Below are 14,681 nucleotides of genomic sequence, written 5' to 3'. Positions count from 1 at the left end.
AATGTGAAATGAACAGAACCCTTTGCAAAGCACAAGATGTTACCTTTCCGTCAAGAAACTGACAAAGCACATAGGCAGACCAAGGAATCAAAAAAAGTCAAAATCAAACCATCAAATAATCCACTGACTTTTATAGTCAGGTCAGATAACCATGCATGTTGACAGCATGTAAAAAATAAAGACTGCCATCTCAACTCAAGATATTAACCCTTTGGCAGCTCAAGCAGAATCATTTCCCAACGACTGCAGATACATGGGAAAATCATTAGCACATTTCTTCACGTTTACAGATGACACGTACACATATTTTCAAAACGTTATCCCCAAGCACCCGAGAGAGATCCAGCTCTCTCCTGCCTAACGTAATGATAACATGCCCTGTCCAAGCCATGACCACATGGCGCTATTCACAAGCCATATTTACAAGACAAACTTTTCACAAACAACATTTCCAAGGCGCAATGCACAAGGAACACAGCAGATCAACATGAGAACATGCACCTCACAAGCCACATTAATATGGCGCTATTCACAAGTCATATTTACAAGACAAGCTTTTCACAAACAATGTATCCAAGGCGCAATGCACAAGGAACACAATAGATCAACATGAAAACATGCACCTCACAAGCCACATTAACATGGCGCTATTCACAAGTCATATTTACAAGGAGCTATATTCAAAGAACTCCACAGATCATATTACAATGAACATATTTCACATTGCACAGCATAAGCAGATGCAGCAAGCAATTTAATGGGCAATTTAAAAGCATTTTTACACACATTTATACAATTGGACCATCACAAAGATGTAACTGGCTTCCTCATGTAATGCCATCCTTCAACTCTGACAGTTTAAACACCAAGATGAAAACCATTCCTTCCACCCTGAATAAACCAAATGCCATGATGTAATGCAATCTCCTCACGCTGCAACTGTTCAAGCCCATAGGTCTAACAGGCTACATAAACTGCAACATTACGCCAGATGGAACCGGCGTTCAGGGCACTCCCTCAGAACACATGGGAAACAATCTAAGCACATGGCCAGGCACACAGGCTTCGTAAACTGTTCGACTACGCCAGATGTAATGTCTGGCGCTCAGGGCACTCCCTCACAACACATGGGAAACTATCCAAGCACATGGCCAGGTCACACAGGATTCGTAAGCAGCCGACTACGCCAGATGTAATGGCTGGATTTTCTGAGTAGGTGGGATCAGCCCCCAGGGGCCCCTCCAACCCAGCCAGAACGTACTCACCTTCCCTCCTCAGGACCACCTATCCAGGCACCTGGTACCTACCTGAGGATGGGGAACTCGCAATATACAAGCTCATATTATTAAAAACACCACTAAATCTATAGGGATACTAAGAATACTCACTGATTACTAGGGATATCCATACCCTACACCACACTTATTCACATCAGTTGGTCTCGCGGCCACCCTGACCCAGACCGTTCTACCCTAGGGCAGATATGACACACAATCCGGTGCGTCTACACACGGGCCTGCAGAACCCAATGCTCCCTTTTCCAAACTGTTCGCAATCCTGCGAAACTACACACTAGTTCGACTACCTAGTGCTCTCATTTACTCAAGCCACAATCCAGTGGGTATACACACTGATCTTCTACTCAGTGCTCTCACTAACGCCGCATATCAACGACGACCACATTCCTATGAACACCTATACATATATATATATATATATTGGGAAGTCTCTTCACTAAGGGTCTGCTACTACAATAATATTATGGGATTGTGTACTAACTTAGTCCCTTGGTTGCAAGTCTCCTCTCTCCCTCACTATTACTTACCTGATCAGGGGTAGCATCTGTTCAAACAGTAATACTTACCAGGAGTGATTACCCTCACTGTATGGGGATAAAGATATACACACTATGTGACTGAGTTATTTCTTGATTTAAGCGCTCCTACCCCCCTTTTTGATCCATCAGTGGCTCAACAGCAACTGGCTTGAAGCCAGGATAACTTTATCATAAAAGAACTCATGCACACTAATTCACTAATTAATGGGGTCATTTATTATTAGTACAATATAAACCTTTACACAGATCTGACAAAGACTATAGGTAGAACACACCGCTTGAAAGAGAAGGATTAAACATAACAGGAACACTCCGCTGAAAGGGAAAAGATTAGACATAAAGTGTAAGTGTAACTAATTCAGACTACCTCACCTATTAGAAGGAAGATTTCTCTCTCTGCCTCTGGTGGGATTAGGGCTCTCTCTCTGCCTCTGGTGGGATTAGGGCTCTCTCTGTCTCTCCCTCCTTCACCACATCACCACGCCTCTGGTTCAGTTGCTCCAGCTGACAGCCTTCTTTGATGCTCTCTGCACTGCTTTCTCTCTCCTCATCTTCAGCAATCGTCTGCCTTCTTTCTCCATTCAAGAACTGCACTCTATTTTGCAGCTCCAGCAGACATCCTCTCTCTCTCTGCAAGCTGTTCTGAGCTCCAAGCTGTTCTGAGCTCCCAGCAGTTCTGTGCTCCAAGCTGTTCTGAGCACTACGCTGAACTGCACACCATGCTGAGCTGCACTCCAAACTGAACTGAACACTCCTCCTCTCCTGTAGCTCACTAAAATGGATTCCTCTCCCCTCATGGAAATTTCCACCGGAGGGCTGTCTCCTACCGAATTCCTGTGCCAGCTCCCAGGCTTCCACGCAACCGCAGTGGCCATCTGCTTGTTACGTCTGGGCCCAAGAGAAAAACACATTTCTCGGATAAGAAGCAGTCCTAACTGGATTTCCCTCTAGCACAACAGCCTTAACTATAAACATTGCCTTTACCCTAAAAAGCCTCTCAGCTTCATCAAGATGGAGTCCCTCTAGCTCTAGGCCTGTAGGCCTGAAAGGGGTGAAATGCTCCTTAGCTCTGTCAGAATACCTACATAAACCATACCAAAGTGTCTAATATGTCAAATCCAATAGGCAATAGACAGGTTAAAGTCAAGAATAAAGGCATATTAAGCAGCTATCCTCTTCTAGATCTGGAAAAAGGGCTTAAAAGGGCCAACACAGGCTAAGAATACCTATACTAGATGCGAGCAAGACTAATGATCTATATCACTGCTAAATAAAGCCAAAAACTCTGCCATTACAGGCACACAAACATGTCCTGCCATTTCAAAACTGAACTAATGGTACTATTATAGATTAACTTGTGGAGTTGGGCAACATACAAGATGCAAGAGAAGGGCATTCTGGTTACGCAATACCTTGTTTCCAAACTCTTCCTATTGGTTGAAACTTTGTGCTTTGGGTGTATGTTTGTACAGATGTATTTTGGCTATTAAAGACTGTGAACCACGGAGTAAAGTGGCAATCTCCTGAGAACCTACTGGGTGTACTTTTTGGACAACTGTGCTTAGCTGCAGCTAATAAACTTGGTTTTCTACGCCAACAGAGTATTCCGTGTCTCTGTGCAACAAGGCAGGTGAACTCGAAGATTTCAGGCGTGCCCTGCCCGCCAGGCCCAAAGGCCCGGTTCTTCAATTGGCGCCCCTCGTGGGGCGGCTTCAGAGGTAGCGGTTGAGCCCAAGGATCGTGAGGAGCCCAGCAGGAAAATTCCAGAGGAGGCGCCCCACACCAGCGACCCCTGTATGTCGAAAAGTTGACTGATGGTCTTTTGAAGTGTGGCTTCTCCTTTCCAACGGCTGCTGGTGACTGCTGCCCTGACTGCCGTCCTGCCTTGGTCCCTTTTTGGTGATGACTGGTATTGCGAGACGTTAGACGGACCTCTGTTGGCGTGAGAAGACATTTGGTTAAATACTGGTGGGTAGCTCCCACATCTTTGTTTTTGGGTTCTTAGATTCGACAATTGCAATTTTCGAAGCCAAGGGGTGAGTACGTTTGTGCTGTTTTGATTAGCCCCTTGTTGTTTGTAGGAAGCCAGTGAAGTAACGATGCCTGGTTTCAGTAAGTTTGAAAAATGGTGTTGTTTTTGTTGCGATATGGACTCCCGACTGGAGGACTCTTGTCCAATTCCTCCGGCTGGAACTCCTACTTATGAGCTCTATTCTAAACATGGTGTGGGCCCCATCACCTTTAATGAAGTGTGGGTCCGCTATACGAAGAAAGATGGTATTTTGCAGTGGCCACATAATGGTAGTTTTGAGCCTGATATTTTAGATAATTTAGTAGCTACTTTGTTTAAAAGAAAAGCCCGGACGGCTATGTTTGACTCTTTTCGCCTTTGGCGCAAGGAAGACAAACAGAAAGAAATTAAACAGGCAAAAAGAGATAGGAAAGAAAGAGGCATGACTGTTATACAGGCTGCCCAACAGTTTAAAGATAATGAAATAGATCATGCAATAGAGATCTCAGATAGGCAACATCGCATGGCGATTGATAAATGTTACCCGGTGCTGCCAACTTCTCCCCCGAATCCTGATGTTGATCTTGAGAAGGATACTTTAATGTGTCACTTGTTAAGATCGCCCCCGCCCTATGTACAAGGTGCTAATGCACCCCCGCTTTTGTTACCCGTCCAGCAACCTGTTATTCTCCCACCAGCTCCAGCTCCTGCACCTCCACCACAGCCCTTTGTGGCACTACCACTACCGCCAGCTTCTCTGCCTCCAGCTCCTCTGCCTTCGGCTCCCTTGCCTCCGACTTCTTTGCCTCAGCCTTCTCTGCCCTCAACCTCAGTTCTACCTGTTGCCTCTTCTCCTGCTCCGTCTCATACCTTATCTCCTGTTTTTTTGCCAACTTCCCCTTCTGTCCGACAGCGGATGGTTGAGACTGTTTCTGGTCTCTTTTCTCCTCTCTTTGGGTCAGTAAGTCTGACTCCTGTTCTTCCCCGTAGGCAGACCCGTAGTTTACTCCCAGATTCCCAAGAATGAGATGCGTTAGATCTCCTTGCCAGCAAGTGGATTATGAATAGTCCAGAGTATACTGTACAAGATATTATGGATACTTTTGAGCAGTGGGATGCCCCTATACAAAGATTTGTTTTTGACACCATGTGTGCCATTTTAGGTCAGGAATGGGAGGCTGCGGGATTGGGTTTAGCTCCCAAGGGTTTGCTGGATATTAGGACTGATTTTGATAAGGGAATTATTGTGGGTTCTGAGGTTGAGGATGCTATACAGACACTTGCCACCTTCAGATCGATATTTATTTCCCGGTCTTTGTCTGAACCTCATCCTTCTGTTAGGCGCAAACTGAAACACTACCCTATGCGAGAGGTTCCCCCAGTGTGGAGAAAAGCGGTTGCAGCCCAGGATGGTAATCATCCTATACCAGCTCACTTCCAACATATATGGGTACATGTACCTTGGAAGAGATCTGAGGTTCTGGCCCTTAAACAGTCTTTGCCTGACCCCTGTAAAAACCCTGCTGGTTACTACAAAGAATTATCTCAGACTGTTGATGCTTGCATTATGAATTTGGCTGACATAGATATGTTGATGGGAAATGTTGTCCCACAACCATTGTGGGCTAGGATTTGGAAAGAGGACCACGTCCAAGAATTAGGAGGTGATTGGGATGCTATACTGGCTGCTGATAGACTCCAGGTGGGTGGTGCTAAACCTGATGATTTAGTTGGACAACTTCCTGGTAGGATTATTACCTTAATGAAAACCATGATGCCCGTTCTCCGAGTTAATTGGGATAACTTAGCTGCTTGTAAACAGAGGAAGGATGAGAGTGTCTCCGATTTCTTTACCCGTTTCGAGGAGACGTTTCTTGATCACAGTGGTCAGGATATGAGCACAGAGGGTGGACAACGATTGTTCGTAGATAAATTTGTATTTAATTTACTTCCCGAACTCTCTAATAAATTAAAAAATTCCGAAAGTTCATGGGCTGTTTCTTTTTCTGCCCAGATATTGTCTACTGCTCAGTATCTCAGTATTATGAAAATAGGGATAAGGAGGAGAAGGATAAACTTGATAAAAAGACCAAAGAATTAAAAACAAAAGTTCTTTTGCAACAGGCTTATCCCCCTCGCGAATAATTGCCCGATTTTATTGCAGCGTGCTGGTGGTACGCCTGGGCCGCGAAGCCGGGGTGGCTTTCAGTCAACACCTAGGGGGAGGGGGCGAAGTACAATGTCCCGGGATCAACGTTCCTTTCCGCCTCAAAATTCCAGGAATTATTTTGATCAGCAAAATACTCAGTCTGCCCATTATTATAATGACGATTATTATATGGAAGATGAGAATCAGGGTTTCTCTAGCTAGGACAGCCGTAGCCAAAGTGAGGGAGTCATTTCAGTTCCAGTGGACCAAAATGGGCCTTATGTTGTTGTCATTGCGCTTGGTGTGTCAGAGCCATTTCTCTTGGAAACTGGTGCAACGAAGAGTTCTAACATCCACTCTATACTCCTTGGGGCACCTTTGTCTGGCTTAACAAATGTTTCTGTAGGATTTTCTGGCGCCCCAGTTCGTAACCCAGTTTCTTGTCCTCTGCCCATTTCGATAGGTCCTTATGATTTAGAGGCTCCGCTTATTTTGAGGACTGGTTGTGGTGAAAATTTGTTGGGTTTGGATTTGTTGAAAAGACTATATGCGACACTGCATTGTTCTCCTTCTGGTGTACATCTTACTTTAGGGAAGAGACTGATTTCCCCGACATATTTGTCCAGAGACCAACTCCCTCTTGAATTACGCTCCCTGCCTGCCACTCGTTTTGGCTACGGCCCCAATGATGTTGGTCTCCTGCAGATTCCACCCTATGTTGTCACCCTCAAGTCCAATGTTAGGCTCCCTCGCATTCCTCAGTACAGAATTTCGAGTGATGGTGAGAGAGCACTGATGGCTATCATGTATGATCTGGTTGAGAAAGGTGTGGTTGAAGAGACTAGAGGAAATGTGTGCAATAGTCCTATTCTGCCTGTCCTTAAATGTACTGACTCTTCCCAGCCACCTGTTTATCGTTTTGTGATCGATCTCCGGGAGGTCAACAAGATTGTTGTACCCCATTTTCCTGTCGTCCCAGATATCACTGCTTTATTGACAATGATACCTGCTTCGGCTACCTGGTTTTCGGTCATTGACCTTAAGAATGCTTTCTTTAGCACTCCCATTGCTGAGGAAAGTAGGGATATTTTTGGTTTCTCTTTGGGAGGCCGAAGTTTCCGTTTCAAGCGTGCACCTCAAGGCTATTGTGAAAGTCCCTCCATTTATAGTCAGGCTTTGAAAACCATGCTCGATGCTTTCACTTTGCCTCCAGGTGCCACCCTTATTCAGTACCTAGATGATCTGTTGGTTGCTGCTGATTCTGAGGATGTTTGTAAACAAGTTACTGTTTCACTGTTGCATCACTTGTCTGACCTTCATCATAAGGTTTCGCCCTCTAAATTACAATATTTTCGCCAAGAGGTTACCTACTTATTTCATCTCTTGTCGAAGGAGGGACGGCGGTTGACCCCATAAAGAATCCAAGCAATTGCACAAATGTCTGTACCATGCACACAGAGAGAGGCGCGTGCCTTTTTGGGCATTACCTCTTACTGTAGTCAATGGATTCCGAATTTTTTTTTGTTAGCGAAACCTTTGTTAGCACTTACCCTTAAAGATACACCCCAACATCTCCCTTAGACAGAGGAATGCCAGAAAAGTTTTACTGATTTGCGTACTTCCTTGTGTTCTACTCCTGTGTTGGGTACTCCGGATTACAGTAAGCCTTTCACACTCTATGTCCATGAGAGAGAAGGATGTGCGTTGTCAGTTTTGACACAACAATTTGGTGATAAGCAACGCCCGTGTGCTTATCTTTCGGCTACATTAGACCCTGTAGCTAAAGCATTACCTAGTTGTCTGAAAGCTACAGCAGCAGCAGCAGTTTCTATTCTCCAATCTGCTGGATTGGTGCTAGACAATACGCTTATTGTCATGGTGCCACATGCAGTGGATACACTTCTAAACAGGTCAAAAACTCAGCATCTTACGAGCGCCCGTTTATCGGGGATGAGCTGACGCTCTTGGCTAGTCACATGCACATGAAGCGATGTAATACCCTAAATCGAGTTACACTGTTACCGATCCCAGTAGAGAAAGACATTCAAGAGCAACATGATTGTTTTCTCCGTACAGAGGAAGAGACGAAAGGTAGAATTGATTTGAAGGATACGCCACTCCTGGACCCGGATGGGATCCTATGGGTGGATGGCTCGTGTTTTAAGCTCCCCAATGGTGAAACGACTGCAGCCTATGCTGTTACTACTCTGCATACAATTGTGGAGACAGCACGCATTAGGCAGAATTCAGCCCAAGCAGCTGAATTGATAGCTCTGACTAGAGCTTGTGTATTGGCTAAAGGGAAGAGAGTGAATGTGTTCACCGACAGCCAATATGCATTTGGGGTGGCCCACAGTTTTGGCCGCCTTTGGAGGGAAAGAGGATTCTTTACCTCACATGGTACTAAAATACAGCATGGTCAGTTAGTGAATGACTTCTTGGAATCACTTGCTTTACCCACTCAGATAGCAATTGTGAAGTGTAGTGCGCATAAGAGGATCATTGTTGATGTGTGTGAAGGAAACGCTTTTGCTGATCAGATAGCGAAAGAGACAGCGAGAGATGTGACGAGTCGTATGTATGTTGCTGGACCTGCTAGATGGGTCAGTCAAGGAGGAATGTGTGAGGACACAATAGAAAGTGTGAAAAGGATTCAGGAAGAGGCTACAGAAAAGGAATTGAGTAAGTGGAGAGATGGTACGGGAATGTTGGAGGCGACGGGGTGTTGGATAGAATTGTCGGAACACCAACGTTGGCTGTTACCAGACGCCTATGTACTTCCAGTAGTAACTATGGCGCATGGTCCAGCCCACATCAGTGCAAAAGGAATATGCAAGCTTTTGGCTCCGGTATGGCAGAATGCAGGGATTCCTAAATGTGCAGACAATCTTGTTAATTGCATTGCTTGTTTGATGCACAACCCAGGAAGAGGGACACCAACCCCAGCAGGCCATTTTTCTCCCCCAACGTATCCTTTTGAGGTATTGCAGATAGACTACATTCATATGGAGAGATGCAATAACCTAAAGTATGTCCTTGTGGTGGTGTGTGCCTTTTCTAGAAGGATAGAGGCCTACCCCCTAAAGGATAATGCTGCCTTGTCTACAGCCAAGGTCCTTCATGAGGAGTACTTCCCGAGGTTTGGTTTACCTCGAATTGTCTGGAGTGACAATGGAAGTGAATTCGTGGGTCAAATCATGCAGAAAGTATGTGCCGGTCTTGGTATTAAGCAGAAATTCCATGCGGCAAACCACCCTCAGTCAGCGGGTTTGGTGGAGTGCTATAATGGCACTCTCAAGCTTAAACCTGCGAAGATACAAGCCAGCACAGGTCTTGCCTGGCCCGATGCTTTACCTTTAGCCCTCTTGTCAACTCAAACAGCTGTTCATTCTCGTGTGGGACTTAGCCCATATGAGATTGTATTCGGACGCCCGGATAATGTCTGGGGTGTCCCTAGACCCAAAAAGTACTCTGACATAGAATACCCAATGTTGATTGACTATTTGCATGACCTCACCACTAAATTGCATGTTCTTCATCGACAGGTACAAGACGCTTTGCCTCAGGCTTCTACGGATCCTGGTCACACCATACAATCCGGTGACCGGTGACTGGGTTTGTACTAAATATTTTCAGAGGTCAAAGAACTTGGAACCTCGCTGGAGAGAACCACATCAAGTCCTGCTGACCACACGCACAGCTGTGAAGGTGGTCGGAAAGAAAAACTGGATCCATGGTGTGCACTGCAAAAAGGTACCCTTGCCTTTGCCTTTTGACCAGTGGGTCCGCGAAGGCATAGGTGATTGTGAAGGAGAGAGGGTCCCCCGGTTTGTGCCTTTTGGTGATGCACACCTAGAATGGACTCAGGCTGAGAAAGAAGATGATGACATTTTGCAAGAAGCTATCCCACCACATCTGAGATTGAACACAACTAATCCAGAGACACTTTTCCAGGATCAGTCTGTACCGAACAAAATTAGATATATTTTGAGATCTAGAGCAACTAAGGACAATTAGGGAACATTTTTTGTTGTGTGCTTTTTGCGACGTTGACCATCTAATTAGGTTGCAGGGTCGTGGTAAGAGCCTTAGTTAGTGACCCGAGTTGTGGCAAAAGGTCTGCGGGACTTGCAGTTTCATAGGAGGGCTAACAATCATGGCTAAGTGAAGAAGGAAGACTGCCACGAGCAACATCTAGAAGATGGATTCTGCTAAATTTAGTAAATTATTATTAAACAGATGTGGCGTAGTACTATGTGTTTTAACTTTGCTATGTGTTTTATTAGCTTGTGTGGGTTGGGTTATTCACACTTTGCAGTCAACATCTGTACCTATATCTACCTCCCAGCCCATACCTTTTCACACTACTGCTTCCCCACACCAATTTCATATGCTACCAGAGCATGAGCAAATTAGGAGAATGGAGTATTTCAACAATTCCTTCATTCAATTGCTACGCCAGCATCAATTGGCGATCAATACCACCGATTGCTGGGTTTGTGGAATCTTACCCCATAATACAGATAGAGGAATGCCATATTTACTTCTACCATTCTACCTAAAAGGATCTGCTTGGGCTTACACCTCTATGTTTGCCAATGCCTATGAGAACCAACATCGACATCCTGTTGGTCCGTATAGAGATGGAATTGACCTTAGTCATGACGCACTGATAAAAGGAATAGTGGCTATGTCAAAACATTATAAGAAATTTTATGAATTCCCCACTGATGAACGACAAGCATACATTGACTGGAATGTGACACATTACGTCACTAGTCTTACAGACAGAGCCAAAAGGAAAAGATCCCCACCTATATATACTGTGCCCCACCAAGGTCACCTATGTCTCCAAGCAAATGGTCAAAGTCCTAAGGCTCAATTGGGAAAGAGCACTTGTAACATTACATATATCTATACATCCCAAACATCTCCACCACTGGTAGCGTCTCAAGGAACATATTTCGTTTGCCATGAAAGAGCCTATACATGGCTACCAGCCGATTTCTCAGGAACTTGTTATATGGCTTTTCTCCTCGCTCCAACATATACAGCTCCTTCGGGACATCACAAGACAAGGTACGGTAGAGGGGTTATTGCTTTGGAAGACACAGGAGGACAAGAAGGAGGCGACTTCCTTAAAGGATTCCTCCCATTCTGGGGCCCTATGGCCAATAGTAGAAATATCAGGCATCTCATCCGAGTAGTTGAAGCAACAATAAATAAAACTGTCAGAGCCCTTGGTAATATCACTGCTGAGCTTCAGGCGGATCGCCTTATGACATTACAAAACAGAATGGTGTTAGACATCATTCTTGCAGATCGTGGTGGAGTCTGTAAATTGATCGGATCCAGTTGTTGCATTTACATACCTGATAATGCCCCTACAGTATACCAGGCCATCTCTAAATTACACCACATTGCTGAGTCCATCCACCAGGACGAAGGAAATTGGTCTCTGAAGGGATGGTTTTGGGGACTACTGTCCACATGGGGATGGAGGGTATTGACTTTTGTTGGAGTAGTTTTGGCCATCATCTTTTCGTGTTGCCTTTGTTTACAATGTGGCCCGCAATCTGTGGTCTTTGTGCTACTATGTGTGTCCCAAGACCCATGTCACAGAAAAGAGAGAATATGAAGATGATGTTGCAGCAACAGCTTGACGACATGACTATCGACATTGATTCAGATTAGTGTGAGTCTTTCTGGAATGCCTGCGTAATGGCAAAAGGAGGGTCTGAGGTTCGTTAATTTCAACTCCATTTTACATTTCCCGCCATTTTGTGTTGCCTTTACACAGGCTGCTTGATGAACAAAGTATCACTGCCCTTTTGGACTGCAACGTGTCGAAAACCCCCTCCGTCCTTGTTTTCAAACCAACCTCAGACACCAGCCGGCCTAACTAATCCTTGTCTGGATCTGTTAGCCTTTACTATTCTTCTCTCGTCATATCTTATCTATTGGCCTTCGCTATTCTCTCCTTGTATTATCCTATTTCACAACCTTTCCTTTGAGGCACACAAACATGTCCTGCCATTTCAAAACTGAACTATGGGTACTAATATCGATTTAATCAAAAAGGGACTAGCTGTTTTTAGGGGGGGGTGTTTGACAAGATTAGTATTGCAATCTAAGTGACTCAATCTTGTTTTGTCAAGGGGGTTGTGGCACCTGATGGGCGTCTTTATAAAACCCTCACCCACCAACCTAGTTGGTGGCATGCTTCATCATCGGGCCCACCCAGTGACACCTAACGTGTCCCGGGTGTGCTACGACGCCTGGTTACAGCGGAGCAGGTATGTCACTGTGCGTGCGGTGAAGGGTGAAAAAGTTTGTGAATTTAAAACGGCTTGGCGGAGGTCCCAGTACCCCCCTATTAGAACCACTCTCTCGATACTGTGATTTCTTCCTGAACCCTCTGGTACAAAAAACTCCAACATACATAAAGGATACCAAACATCTATTGCAAGCTATAAACAATACCGATGTTGACCCTGACACCCAATTACTTGTGGGGCTAGACGTGGAGAGCCTGTACACCAGTCTCCCACAGGATGCCACTTTACAGGTACTACATGACATCCTGGCAGATTCACCCTGGCCTTACCACACGCCTAGGAGCTTCATACTAGCATGCGCAACTTTAGCCCTCAAAGAAAACTACTTTGAATATGAGGGCACCTTCTATCTCCAAACAAACAGAACATCCATGGGCAGCGTTTTCGCGCCGAGCGTAGCTGGATTATATGTACACCATTTTGAATGCACCTACATCTCTACAGCCACCAACCCGTTCAGTCACCATATCCTGAAATGGCACAGGTATATCGATGACATCCTGGTCATCTGGCAAGGCACACAGAGCGACCTGCACAAATTCCTGATCTGGCTCAACAGCAGAGATCCATACCTTAACTTCACTAGCACATCTAGCAACCACCAATTACCCTTCTTAGACCTGAACATCACGGCCAAGGATGGGACCCTCGTCACCACTACATATTACAAACCCACAGCAAGGAACTCCCTGCTCCTTTACACCAGCTTCCACCCCCGCCCACTCAAAGAAAACTTACCATTTGGTCAATTTCTTCGCATACGGAGAAACTGTACCAATGTCAGTGATTATAAATCACAATCAGCCGAGTTGGCCACCAAGCTGGAAAACCGCGGTTACCCCAAGGCCATCATTCGGAAATCTCAGAAAAGGGCGAGAAATCAAAACCGTGACGCACTCCTTGAAAATGTCACCAAGGAGGACCAGGAACAACCGATAACCTGCGTCACAACCTACAACACAGCCTCTAATGAGGTAGCAAAAATCATTAAAAAACACTGGAGAACCATCAACTCTGGACAAAGGAACTGGGAAACCCCTAGGTTCGCGTACAAGAGATGCCACAACCTGAGAGACCAATTGGTGAGCACCCGACCAAGACCACTGCCTAGACCACCGGAGAACACAATTCTCAATGCATGGGGCCTGCCCAAAATCACAGGACACTACCCCTGCAACGATTGTAGTGTATGCCACCTCACTACTCACACCAAAACTCTGAACCTCGAACCCAACAAGATTTGGACCCAACGGAACCACACCAATTGCAATTCACGCAACGTGATATACTTGCTTACCTGCACGTGTGGTCTTCGTTATGTGGGGATGACCACACGCAAAATCAGAACCAGAATAACTGAGCACCGCAGCACTATACGATGCAAAAAGAACATCAGCAGATTGACCAACCACTTCATCACCCACTGTCACACACCCAACGACCTCAGTTGGACAGTTATTGAACAAATTCCTGAAAGCCCTATCAACAATGACAAGAAACTACTTAACAAAGAACAACGATGGATATACCGCCTTTCTACTGCCACAGACGGAATGATGCCATCCCCTGGAATTCCTTAACCACCCCATAAATCAATGGGCTCATCTGTCCCCCTTACCAAGGGAGCCCTGTAGATCTGAGGACTGGAGCTGTTCCCTCCACGTTTTTGAACGTTTCTTTAACGTTTTGTAACTTTATCCTAGCACCCCATGGCCATCTACAGCACACATTGTGTTTAATAATCCATGCCCATTTGTGTCACCACACCGGGCGCACTTGTCTAAACGCAAGCGCTCCGGTTACTTTTATTTCCCCAAGCTAGGAAGCCTCGCGCTAGCATGGCGCGTACTATGCGCATGCGCGATGCCGATCCCGCTGTTCGCGCATGCGCAATAGCTTCCCCAGTGTTCGCGCTGGCACACAGGGATTAGGAATCAGCGCGCATGCGCGAACCCTGGCCACTTCACCGCACGCACGCGCGCGGTACCACTCGCACAGCTGAGCACGATCATGACTCGCCAGTGCGAGTCTTTCCACCATTCCTCTCGCCTCACAGGTGTCCTCAATCAACCTATCAACCACAGTATAAAACCCCTGCAATACTGGCCATCAGTTACCGGTTCTGCGAAGGAGGCACCACAGGTCCAAGGCAGGCTCTGGCCAGTAATCCTGTGAGTATACTGAACAACCACCTCTACTATGGGTAAGCGCTACCACCCTTTTTCTCCCTACAGGTCTCCTAACCCCAGTGGCCCTACCTTTTTCTCCCTCATAGGACCAACCCCTTGCCACTTCAATAACCTTGAGGAGAAAACTTTCTAAAACTAGCATAATAATTGCTCTTGC

Source organism: Lissotriton vulgaris, chromosome 5, assembly GCF_964263255.1.
Source record: "Lissotriton vulgaris chromosome 5, aLisVul1.2, whole genome shotgun sequence".
Classification (NCBI taxonomy): Eukaryota; Metazoa; Chordata; class Amphibia; order Caudata; family Salamandridae; genus Lissotriton; species Lissotriton vulgaris.
Note: the sequence above shows the minus strand (reverse complement) of the source record.